We start from the raw sequence: 13,466 nt of genomic DNA on the forward strand, positions 1-13,466 counted from the left end.
GCAGGAGGATATAGGACTAGCTGTTTGGACATATGCCCATTCTTGATTGTCATGTTCCCATCTTGACAACTGATGTAGGCATCTGCAGTAGCCAGCCAAGGTCTTCCGAGGATGAGAGGATACCCAGTGAGCATTGCCTTTGGCTGGAGAACTGGTAAATCAGCAGGGTACTCCCAAGAATCAAAAGAGACCATTACATCTTCCATGATCCCCTCAGTGATCATGGTGGGAAGGTCTACTAATTGTAGTACTGTTGTGGTCTTTCTCAGGGAACCCTGAAGGTTGAGCTTGAGCATAGTGTCCCTAGTCATCACATTAATGGCAACCCCTAGATCAATTAGGGTATGGGGGATTACGGTGCCATTGATGTGGACATCGACTATAGGACTCCCAGGGTCTAGATATTTTGGACAGATTACCTACCCCAACATCAAGTCGGATAGTTGTCCTATGACATTGATAGTTGGAGCATCTCTCTTGCACTTGCCTGGGTGTCTAAAGCACTTCTCCTTGATCATATTGTTGTATATAGGCACATCCTTTATGGCTTAGAGAAGTGGTATCTTTACACATAACTATTTTAATTCTCCCAAAAGTTCAGTTTCTTCTGAAGTCAGTTGTGTGGTTCCAGTTAGTCTCTCAGGAAAGGGTGGAATGACTTTTGGTTCATTTTCCTACTTTTCTCCCTCATCCTCCTTAGGAGGAGTTTGGATATCTGGGAGAACCTTCCCAGATCATAGGTTAATCTCCCGAGTCTCCACAACATAGGTTGGGCATGATGTTTCTCCAGTATATACCTATTGGGCCTGTCTGTTATTGGGGTTCGAGTTTAGTTGAGTAGGTATTTTGGGTTGTCTTGGTGGAGCAGGAGGTAATGGTTGTGGTTGAGCAGGTGGTGGAGGAAAAAAAGCAAGAGGAGAGTTGTACTGGGGCCTCCACCCCTAATGAGGTGCATTCCACTGAGGTTATGGCTGAGCATAAGAGTGAAATGAATGAGCAACTGGCGGAGCCTGGTATTGAGGAGGATACAACCAAGGAGGGGGTGTGGACCAAGAAGGATGAGCAGGGGGACCCCAAGAAGGCATGGAAGTGGCTTGATTAGGGTTGTAATAAGTCTGGGATGTCCCTTGCATTCCCTGCTGGTAAGGTCTGGGTCCATGTGGCCTCCTTTGGTTCATGAAATAGAGTGGTTCAATGGCTCCTTCAACCCCTTGATATGCAGCTTTAATTCCAGGCAAGGAAGGGCACTGATTCGTAGGATGGTCTTCTTCACAGACTAAACACACTTCTATAGAGTGCAATGGACATTCGTTCCTAGGATGCTTTCTAGTGCACCTGGGACAAAAGATGGCCAAAGCCCTCCTAACTTCCTCTTGTTTTCTTTTGATATGCAAGGTATCCATTTGCATGGCAAGAGTCTACCTCATCTCGCTCTTCAAATCTTCCAGCCGATTCTCAAGTTCGTTTCTAAGGGATGAATTGGATGAGGATGTACTAGCTAAAGGTTGACTTCCCCTACCTCTCTTTCTAGCTGACCTAGAATGGTTTCTAAACGCAGTCTTTATGTCATCATAAGGCAGTTGGTGGATGTCTCCCCCAGCGAACAGATGGAGGGTATATAGAAGGTCTTCAGGGACTCCTCTGAGCAGAAACAACTTCGCTGATTCGGGGTCAAGTGTGCACCTAGCCCTTTTATAACTGAGTTGAAACCTCTCTTCATATTCTTCTAAAGATTCATCACTTTCCATGGTCATTCAAAAAGATTTCTTCCTTGGCATCCTTTGACCTACAGTAGTCCCGGTATTTTTTGTTAAAGGCTTGCTGCATCTGAGCCCAAGTTGTGATACTGTTTTCAGGTAACCCCATGAACCAGCGCAATGCTACATCCTTGAGGATAGAAGGAAACATTTCAAATTCTGCTTGTCCTCTGCATAATCATAGGTTCGACAAAGAAAAACAAATTCAAACAAGAAGGTATCAAGATCTTTGGTGGTCAGTCCATGGAAGTGAGGTAAGGCTGAAGGATTTATGTTTTTCATTTTTATGTCCACATTGGTCTCGCAGATAGGAAAAGCACCTTCTATTCTTTCCCCATTTCCTCTAACGTTTCTGTTTTCAGCCATGGTCTCAAGAGGAATGGTTTCTTGCTCTTCTTCTATTTTAGGATCTTCGTATATCTCTGGAGGTTCACTTATAGGTTCTTCTGGATCACTGCCACCAAAAAAGAGAGAAGGGTGACTTAGTGATGTGGTGGGGGTGTTAGGTAGGAATTTTCCTGAATTGTCTATGTTCCTACGAGGCATGAAAGGAAATCTCTTTTTGGGTGATTTTTGTTTTTTCTAATTGTACCTGCAAAACTGAAATGGATTGAACAACAAATTGCAACTAACTGAAATGGAAATTGCAGAATTGAAATGAGAGCAGGAGATGACTAATCTACTTTACTGGAATGGAAATTGCAGAATTGAAATGAAATTAGGAATTGCCTAATCTACTTTTGCAGAATTGAAATTGCAGAATGGAAATGAAACAACTACTCTACTTTTGCTGAAATAAACTACTTAGCAGAATGTTGCAGTAGAAAATAGAAGAAAGCAACAGTCACAAAATACTCTGATGCTTCCCCGACAATGGCACCAAAAAGAGTGGTGAGCTCCAGTATTGCAGCAATAATGCTACAACTCATGGGGCTTCCTTCTTTACTTTTATCAACCCGGTAGTTCGTAACAAACTTGGAAGCGACGATGCTGTATGCACAAGTACTAGCTCTTACTGTAGGCTGTCACTTGATCAGTTGGTGCAAGTTTGCTAGGAGCTTAAGCCAACTTCTATGAGTTCTCAGAAGAAGCTTTTACTGTGATGGAAGAAATCTAACTCTACAGGGGCTATTCTACTTGCAGAAAGAGAAGGAAAACTGGAATGAAACGCAAACCCTAGCAAACCCTAGCAAACCCTAGTTTACCCACTAACCCTATTTTTGCAAGAAAAGAGATGGAAACTAATGAAGTGAGTGCCATTGACTACTAAAAAGGTAAATTGCATTTATTCAAGCTACTTCTGAAGAGAAATGAGAAGAAATCATCTTTTTGTACTTTTGAGTATTTTTATGTGGAATTATTATGCTTGTGATTTGACTGGTTGTGACTGTGCAGAGGTTTGGTGGCAAAGGAAGATGGAGTTGGCTTTTGCAGAAGGTGAGGAAGGTGTGGAGAGGTCCTAAGAAGCCCCTAGTACCCTTCTGAATACTTCCATTGCGATCAGACTTCAAAAAATCACTCACAGGAAATTCTACAGGAGGCTGCAGGGGATCTATAGGAGGTTCTATAGGAGGATCTATAGGAGGTGGCCGAAAGTGGATTTTGGTGGTTTGAAGGTGGAAAAATGATGGTAAAGGGGAAATGAAGGTTGGATGAAGGTGTTGAGGGGCCTAGAAATTGTCAAGGAATATCAAGGATGAAGGAAATTGTTGGATTTGTTCAATGGCAAGAAAGCTGCTTTATGAACAAACGCAGAAATTAGGGCAGATTGGCGAAAGGTTGTAAGTGAGCTGTGAATTCTATGAGAAATGGGCTGGTGCTAGCTATTTTATGGAGGGATGGTGAGCTGAGATGTCCTGCAAGAGATCTGCACACTTACTTATCAAAACTCACCAAAGAGAGAACTAAAAGAAGAGAGTTTTGTCTAGCTTAACCTAATTTCTAACCTAAAACCAGAAAATGCTGAACAGTACCTTATGAATAGAAAAGCATGCAAGAGAACTATGGTAAAAGGACATGAAATTATCTAAGCAATCGAATATGAACCAATATAAGCTTTTCCAAATCAAAGTATCACACTAGCAGTTGCATGAAAGAGGAAAAACTATGTTTTTGGTGGCAGCAGTAGTGCCTCGACCTCAAATCATAGTCCCAAGAAGGGAGAAATGAGATCAAGACTTGTTGTTAGCCTTTTTGGATCCTTTTCTGTCACTGCAATAACTTGAAACAAAAACGACTATTCTAACCATCAAAAGCAACCTAATCTAATGAAGTAAAATGAGTATATGCAATAGAAATTAACTCATGAATGGAAACAAAAACATATAAGTACACAAAGGAGGTGCTGGGCAGCTTGTGTTGGGCCCTAACCCAAGAGATTTAGCCCTCTGAAAATGATCAGTGCTGGCTCAAAACCTGGTTCATCTTCATTATCCAAAATAGGAGTTACATCACATAAGCTATTCTCAACAAGAGCACAAAAATGAGCTGAGCACAATGTTGCACAAAAGTGCGAAAATATACTATGAAGTGGCTAATCTACTGAGGCTTGTAGCCTTCTTATTTATATAAATGAGGAATCCCAACAGTCCTCCTAAAATTAAGGAAATCGGCTTCCTGGAATTGAAGATGATAGCAGTCCTACTTGACATGCTCGGCTGCCCCTTGGAATCATCAATGTGGGCCTTTGTACTCTGAGCTGCTGATGGAGGATTCGAGGAAAGGGGTCATTAATGAAGGAGACACCCCTCCTACAAGTCCTCTTCCCTATTTCCCTCGAGTTTTGGCTGCCATGTGCTCATAAATTCCTTGTCTTTGTCCAAAATTGTCCAAAAAATTTGCAATAAACACTCATTAGACTACATGGCAAAGTGACTAACCCAATTCACTCTATTAGCATAAATATATTCAAAAACATGCAACAAACTAATGAGAATGGTGGATTAAATCGAAATAATAGGCAGAATGAGCCCATATAGTTACCCATTTCTGGGGCTCATCAGCATCCACAAGTGTCACTCCATTTAACTAAATATTCCCTCATCAAAAGCTCATGCATGTCGATTATGAGAAATACCCAGTTGAGACTAGAGTGGAAGGACAATGTATTATGAGTTGTATTATTTACTAGAGTGTAAATATCATGCATGCATCAGAGATTGACACTGTTTGGATTTCGCAGGTTTGGAACCGTGCATTTGATCTAGGTGGATATTGGTGGCCACCCACCTATTCCACTTGGAACCCCACCATTGTTTCTTTCAGTTTTTCAGTTTCCTTAGTTGTAGCACAGTTTACTATTTTTGGATTTTTTTCGGGTCCTAAACTTCTAGAGCCATTTTGAGGCCCTGTATGACATTTTTTTGGAAAGCCACTAGCGAAAAATTTGAGTGTTCAAGTCCATATTCGCTGTCAGAAATTGTATTCCTCGGATAGATCTCTCTAGTGATCTATCGTGTGCATCAAATGAAGATCGCATTCCAAAGTTATGAACCTCGAAAGTTGATGTACCAATTTACCCCAATAAGGCACATAATTTGGTGTTTCATCTCCTAGGGTTAGGTTTTTGGATGTTTTGGATTTTCCATTGTTTCTCAATAATAAATAGGCCTTCAAGCCTCATTGCAACATAGTTCAGAGGCATGTAACCACCACATTTCTTCTCAGAGATAAGCTACCATCACCTAAGCTAGTTTATTTCCATTCTATATGTAAGCATATTTCATTTCCTTGATATTAATGAAATGAATATATTTTTTCTGTTGCATCTCTTTGGTTATGGTTATAACTATAATTTATTGCATTTTTGTCTAAATTCAAATCATAATTCCCTTTAAATACAGGCTATTCATCCTAGGAATTACATAAGAGTTAGGGGCTTGGAGAACTGCATAATTAGCTAAGTGTTGGCGAAGAGCTAACTTGTGAGCTGAGAGAGTTGAGCATACTAGTGTGGAATGTTTCTAGTGAGAACAAGCTTTGTATCTTCACTCATATTTTTGATATATGCAATATAGATAGTAGAATTTTGAGCAATGGCTTTCCTAAGATACATCTGCTGGAAATACTGAGGGGGGGTGGGGTGAATCAATATTCCTTTTCAATTGTTATTTTTTTCAGTTAAATAATTTATATTTAGAACACAAAATGAACAAGAGGAATAAATGTTTTTATTAATATAATCTTTACAAAAAATCAAGTACAATGTGTATAGGGCTCCAACCAGTGGCCAAGCACCAACTTGGACTTTTTGTGAGGCTCCAACCTTGAGGGCACCAACCCTATCTTGTCAAAGCACCAACCTTGGATTTAGGAGCACCAACTCCAAGGACACCAATCCTTCCAATTCTGAGGCACCAACCCCAAGGGCTCCAACCCTCTGTTATATATTGTCTAGATATGTTTGGTAGTTATTCTATGCTCCCAACATCTTCTTCAATGAATTATGTTTATCTACAACTTCACTGCTACATCAATGATAGTTTGTATTCATATGCAAGAGTCTTCAAAACTCTTCATATTGCCCTAATAGAGTCTACAGAGTTACCTCATGATGATTTCAAATAGGCATCATGATCTCCAATAATGTTTCCAAGATTTGTTGAAGCTTTCCAGCAAGATATCTGCGCTAAGACTCAATGTATGCAAAAAAACAATTCTCTGTTTTCAAGTCTCTGTTCTTTACTATTGTGGTAATTGTTTCAAGTGTGACTGATTCTCATTGTTCTTGATATTGCGATCTCTTACTTCTCAGAAACAGAATCACAAATGCTTCAATGCTGGTGTTAGCTACTTCTCCCTTCAAACAATGTCAGACGAAACTTTATTTTTCCCCTTCACAGAATTGTTCTTCAGGTTGCATTATGTATTTGATTAATTCATCACAGGTCTGAGCCTTTTAAATATTAACCCAATCGAATTGTTTTTTCCTTTGGCTTCCTCTTGTCCTGCTCAACCTACTGCTTACTTCTGTCCTGCTCCCTTTTCTTCTCACTCGATCTTCGGCTTCTTTTGTACCTTCATCATCTACCAGACCTTGGCTTCTTGACCTTTCAACTTCTTCTTTCATTCGCTTAACCTTCCGACTTCCTCTGTTCCTTCAAGTTCATGAGTTGTGAGTTGTTACCTCTTCTTTGTGATAGATGTCTGAGATACGTTACCCATATGGAGGTCCCACATGCCACATCATCACCTTTAATCGTAATCGCAACTTCCGTAGGTCTTCTCATCACATAGTTGATCCCCTACGGCCGATAGAGCAGATGCGATATGATCTTACATAGTTGTTAATAAACTCATCGGATCCAGAACTTTATCGCAATCGGCGGTTTGACATCCCTTAGAAACTAGCAATACTGCGGATGCAAAATTGTACAAAGTCATGATATAGTGGTGTAGCGGGTTCACAATATGATATCGAAATCAGAGATTTTACCATCGTTACATCTCTTCAAGACTTGTGATATGCAACGGATGCGATATTTCTTTAGGACATATTATAATGGTGCAGCGGGTCCACAATGTTATTGCAATCGATGTTTTGTGGGACTTCGACTAGCACATGGATTAAAAAATGGCCTTAACCCCCGCAGTTGACTGTGATCTAAGGGTTCACTATGAGATCGGCGACTAGGATTGAGTGCGGGACTTAGCCATGATCAAGGAATTCCGTACTTTCCTACCCCCGCTATTCTGATAGGTGTTTCTCTTTGTTCTTTCGATAACACTTACCCTTGGGCATATGCGATAACCTGCTTCTCTTGCTCTGATGACTTGCTTCTTTGATGGCTTTCGATAAGCTCTTCATCTTACTCTTTGGCTTCTTCCTTGTGTTGCTTCACAGAGCTACTGCTTCTATTATATATATATATATATATATATATATATATATAGATATATTTAATCCACTTGGGTCCTCCATCTCATCATATCATCATATATCAAACTTTCATCACTATGAGCATTATGATCAATGAGCATCAATGGGTAATCATGTATCAAAGAATTTTCCATCACAAACACTGCTATATTGACATCATTGACAACCTATAATAACAACATCTTGTGTTATGTGCCATTGAATTATCTTCTTCTTGTTCATATTGTTTTCATCGATCCATTGGCTTCCGTTGGTTGAAAGTAGAAGTAAATTCTTGTCTTGTGCTTTAGTACATTGCATGAGACCATGAATCTCTATGATTTTCCATAGCTCTTAGGTTAGGGCCCAACCCTGGCAGAAAAAGTTCCTCTCTTGTATCTATACACTTAGTCTAGAATGTTGATTAATTGTTGAAGTTTATTCGTGTTTCTTTTAGCTTAGAAGATTGATTAAGTTGTTTCTTTTTCATGTTTCCTTTAGCTTAGAGGGTAAATTAGTTGTTGCAGTTCAGTAGAGTAAAATCCATAAAAAGGCCTATGGAAATGACCCCCATCAGTAGTGCATCTCTCATAACACCCATTTTTTATCTACACTAAGAAAAATTCTCAGTGCTCAAAGACTTCGCCAATGCATCTGCGGTATTATTCAAAGTGTCCACCTTTACTAGCAATGCCTTTTTGTTTTCAACCATATCCCTAACAAAGTGATATTGAAAATCAATGTTCTTTGTCTTTGAATGATAATCAGGGTTCTTTGCCAAGAAAATTTCACTTTGGCTATCACAATCTATTCTTATAGCTCATTGTATCAACTACATACTTGAACACAATCTCTGCAGTCAAACTGCTTTCTTGCTTGCATGAGTGGTTGCCATGTATTTTGAAATTGTAGTTGAAAGTGCCACTACATATTGTCTTTTGCTCATCCATTTGACTATACCTATAAACAAGTTAAATACAAACCCACTTGTAGATCTTCTCTGATCCAGATCTCTAGTGCAATCTGCATCAACAAATCCGCGAATGTCCAAAAATCTATCCAATCCTCGTCTTCCTTGGTAGCACAGAACATAATCACTAGTGCCACACAAATACTTGAAAACCCACTTCACTGTTTTCCAATGCTCTTTCTTTGGTTTTGACATAAAACTTCTCAATACTCCCACTACATCTGCAATGTCTAGTCTATTACAGACCATTGCATACATGAGGATACCAACTGCACTTACGTATGGAACAAGGGACATTTCCTCTTCGTCTTCTTTTGTCTTGGGACGTTGTTCAACAAATAACTTTACACCTACATGAATAGGAACTTTCACGGGTTTATTATCTTGCATATTAAATCTCTACAATATTGTCTTGACATACTTCGTTTGGTTTAACTAGAGCTTCCTCTTTTCCCAATCTTGTTTAATCTCCATGCCCAAAATAAATTTTGGAGCACCAATATCTTTCATGTAGAATTTGGAAGATAATTAGGTCTTCAAATCTTGGACTAGATAAATAACACGGTCGCCAATTAATTTAAAATACACACAATGATTTTCAATGCTTCTGGCAAAGCCAAGTCCCCATATATATGTATCAAATTTATAATACTGCATTTTTGGTGACTATTTTAACCCATACAAAGACTTTTTTTCACCTGCATACCAGTTCTTTCTTACCTTTCACTGCAAAGCCTTCTAGTTGCTTCATGTAGATCTCTTCTTCCAGATCCCTGTGAAGAAATGATGTCTTCACATCCATTTGTTCTACCTCAAAATCAAATACACCAACAATAGATAAAAGTAATTTAATAGAAGTTAACTTGGCAACAAGAGAAATATATCACAAAAATCAATTATTGACACCTTGGAATAACCTTTTTTTACCAACTCAGCTTTGTATTTATCCACCTTTTTTCCTGCATTCATCTTCTTCTTAAACACCCATTTACTTCCAATGGGTTTCCTTCCAGCCGACACTCCACCAGATCTGAGACCTCATTTTTATATAAAGATGTTATTTCATCAACCATGGCCTCTTTCCAAAGTTTACCATCCTTTGAATCCACTGCCTCCCTGATAGTTCTGGATCATCATCAGCAATTGATAAAAAAACATTTGAACAGAAAGTAGATGGACTATACTTTGCTGGCAGGAGAAGTGATTAAGCACAAGCAATGGATTTCGCACGTTTGGTATTCCCACAGTTTAAAAAGACGTCACAGAAGATCAGATAAGCAAGGGCTCAGAGTGCACTAAGATCTCCACAGCCATCGGATCTGTCACAAGATATGGATCAAACGAATTCTTGGGTGTGGGTATAAGCAGTCAGATGCCACACGGTGACCAATCAGATCTCAAGTCCAGATCTGAGATGCCACGCCCAACATGTGTTGACAGGGACAAAGCTCTAAAAACCAATCTCAATTTAACTGGAAATAGAATGACTGCAACTCGACTATGCTTCAGTGAGTGTCCCTCTGATCTTTCCTTCAGAATTCTTGTAAGCAGCACCGTCGTATGGGTGAGCTGAGGCAACGATTTTTCTGTATATGGATCTACAGATCTATAGGCAAACATACAGATCTATAAAAACAAAATTTACTTGCACAAACACTAAGCACAACACTATCTCTTACCTTAATCAATTTATGCCAGAATAAAATTCATCTTCTTGGCCCTCCCTTGAGGGAGTCAAGCCAATGCCCCTCCCTCAAGCCACGGCCGGTTCTGATACCAAAATTAGAAAAATAGTAAAGTGTACAAAGAGCAATTGCAGAACACACAAAGCACACTTGATATCTTTATTGATCATTATAGATACAAATATATAATTCACAAATTACCAACTTCAACACATCTAGACCAGTACTCCAAGTCATTACATAGGAATCAACACCTTCTAGATTGACGCATAGGAACTTCAACACATTTAGATCAAGACTCCAACTCATTACATAGGAATCAACACCTTCTAGATTGAAGCCTAGGGATTCACACTGACAACTAAACTACACATGACACGGAAGCTTCCAACATGCTTCTGGTTTTAATTGTCAAAAATAACTCTTAATATAAACAATGAGATCTGATTCTCTAATTTTAAAATGTAGCTTTTTATACAAAAGCGAAACATGCTTAAAGTGATCATGTCATGGTTTGGTTGGATTTGGTCTAGCTTGGGGGTTGAATAAGAAGCTTAACAAAAAGGATTCATCTATAGCCATCACTAGAGCAAATTTCTTACAATACCTCTCCCCCCTACCGATTATATTGTAGTCATAAAAGCGCTCAATTTATTCCCGCATCCTTTCAATCTTTTCAACTATGTCGTCCAAGTTCTTGCCGTGCTGCCACAGGGTAGTGGCAGATTGAACTTTGTTTGCCTCAGCTATTGACATCTTCCTAACCAGATACCTATAACAACCGCCTCCAGCAAAAGGGGATTTAAAATGTGTCCAACTTACAGTGATGGTAATTAAGGATCGAGGGACATAAAATGAGGAATATATGCATCTCCTTTCACAATCATGAAAGGTATAGCCACACGCGGATTCACACCCACGTTTTCTAGAAATTTATTGTTATTGATTATAACTTTAACTTGTTCAGTCCAGTCTGCACGAAACACCGACACCTTTAATTTTTCTTCAGCTATCAGTCCGCAGAAAACGCTAACGCTTTTAATTTTTCTTTTGCCATAACTTGAGATCTTAATCTAACCTAATTTGGTGAAGCAGAGCTCTAAGTCTACTGAATGCCCAAATCAACATGAAAACAACACCAAAACCTTAATATTCATTCCTACTAAACAATACCAAAACCTTAATATTAATTCATCTACGCATATATAACACTAGCCCAGAAATTCTAAAGAGAATGTGGTCTGCCAAGGATATCAAGATGGTAAGCCATTGATTCCTTTCTTCAAAGTTACACCAAACAAAGAAAAGGACGAGAGCCCAAATGATATGCCGCGTGCATAAAAACAATATCTCCTCACATTTTTCAAAATCAAAACGAAACGCTGATTTGATGTATAACACGAACACAGATTAACAGATTGAGGAGCCTTTAGGGGGCTCGACCATAAGACCTTTAGGTACTGGACTATTAAGGAACTTTAGGTGCTCGACCATAAGAGAGAGGAGAGAGAACGTTAATTTTTCTTTTGCCATAACTTGAAATCTTAATCTAACCTAATTTGGTGAAGCAGAGCTCTAAGTCTACTGAATGCCCAAATCAACATGAAAACAACAATAAAACCTTAATATTCATTCCTACTAAACAATACCAAAACCTTAATATTAATTCATCTACGCATATATAACACTAGCCCAGAAATTCTAAAGAGAATGTGGTCTGCCAAGGATATCAAGATGGTAAGCCATTGATTCCTTTCTTCAAAGTTACACCAAACAAAGAAAAGGACGAGAGCCCAAATGATATGCCGCGTGCATAAAAACAATATCTCCTAACATTTTTCAAAATCAAAACGAAACGCTGATTTGATCTATAACACGAACACAGATTGAACAACGGCTTTGATGTAAATTTTGAGTGGTTTTTTTAATTTACCTCTGGACTGGTTTAGTAGTGAAATAGGTTAAAGGCCTAAGACTTAGAGGTATAGATGTATCATGTAGGTATTTTGTAGGAATGAAAGCAACTATTCACTGGTAATGTGAGGGGTGTATTTTCTTAAAATAATGGTGATGAGTAAGTCTATATATATATATATAACAACTAATTTATAATAGATTTTTCCACTATATTAAAAAATAAAAATAAACATGTAACACTAAATTCACCTTTAATAGGTTATTGTATTACAATATATGTATGTAGATGAGCATTCAACATTCTCCACTAATTTTGATATTCTATTAAAATATAAGCATGTATATGATTCAACATTCCCTACTAATTTTGACATTAGTTTTTTGATGTTGTTGTGATATTCATGCATGATTTTTAAGTATTTTCGTTTATTGATTTTTTATTCTTAAGCTTTGCAAAAAAACTATGTAAAATAAAAAATTTTAAAATTATTTCATACTTACATAAATTACATATTTACTATCTTTTTACTTCTTATCATAATCTAAGCAAGTATTTGCATAATTTTTTTTATAGGAATAAGATATACATAAATAAAATGATAGGAATAAGATACAAATAAATAGCAAGATAGATCCATCTTAACCACCACGGATGTAACATGAGTCGAAAGAGATCTAATTTCTTAAGGTATAAACTTATTTTAGAGTGCAAAAGAATAATGTGTAATTTTTTATTGTTTAAATTGTATTTTTGAATGTTATAGAGATTTTATAACTTGTGAATTGAGTCATTGTGTAATTTTTTATTGTTTAAATTGCATTTTTGAATGTTGTATAGATTAGATAACTGCATTGTTTTCTATTTAAAAGATATTTTATTTTTATTTTGAGGAAGAATGGACATACTTACACATGGCCTTCACACTTGGCTATAGAATGAGCCTCTTGGTTAGAGTTGCTTCCTTTGCGCTAGAGTTACTTCTCACCATTATTTATGTGGGATTAAAATTGTAAATATGTAGACTATAAACTTCCATTTTCCTATTAACCACTATTAATTTAACATTTACCAATGCAAGTTATAATTTTTTATACAATTTTTTCTAAAACTTAAATAATAAACATTAAAGTACCTTACAACACTTATTTTAAATAAATTAGTAATTTTACATTCAATACATTTACATATAATTAAAATTTAACCTCCTCTTAATTAATATTGCCTTTTAATTAATATTGCCTTTGCCTTCCCTATTTCAAAAGTATGCTAAGGTCCAATG

The sequence above is a fragment of the Pinus tabuliformis genome, chromosome 6 (assembly GCF_031772625.1).
Source record: "Pinus tabuliformis cultivar Carrire ecotype Pingquan chromosome 6, CPIR1, whole genome shotgun sequence".
Taxonomy (NCBI): domain Eukaryota; kingdom Viridiplantae; phylum Streptophyta; class Pinopsida; order Pinales; family Pinaceae; genus Pinus; species Pinus tabuliformis.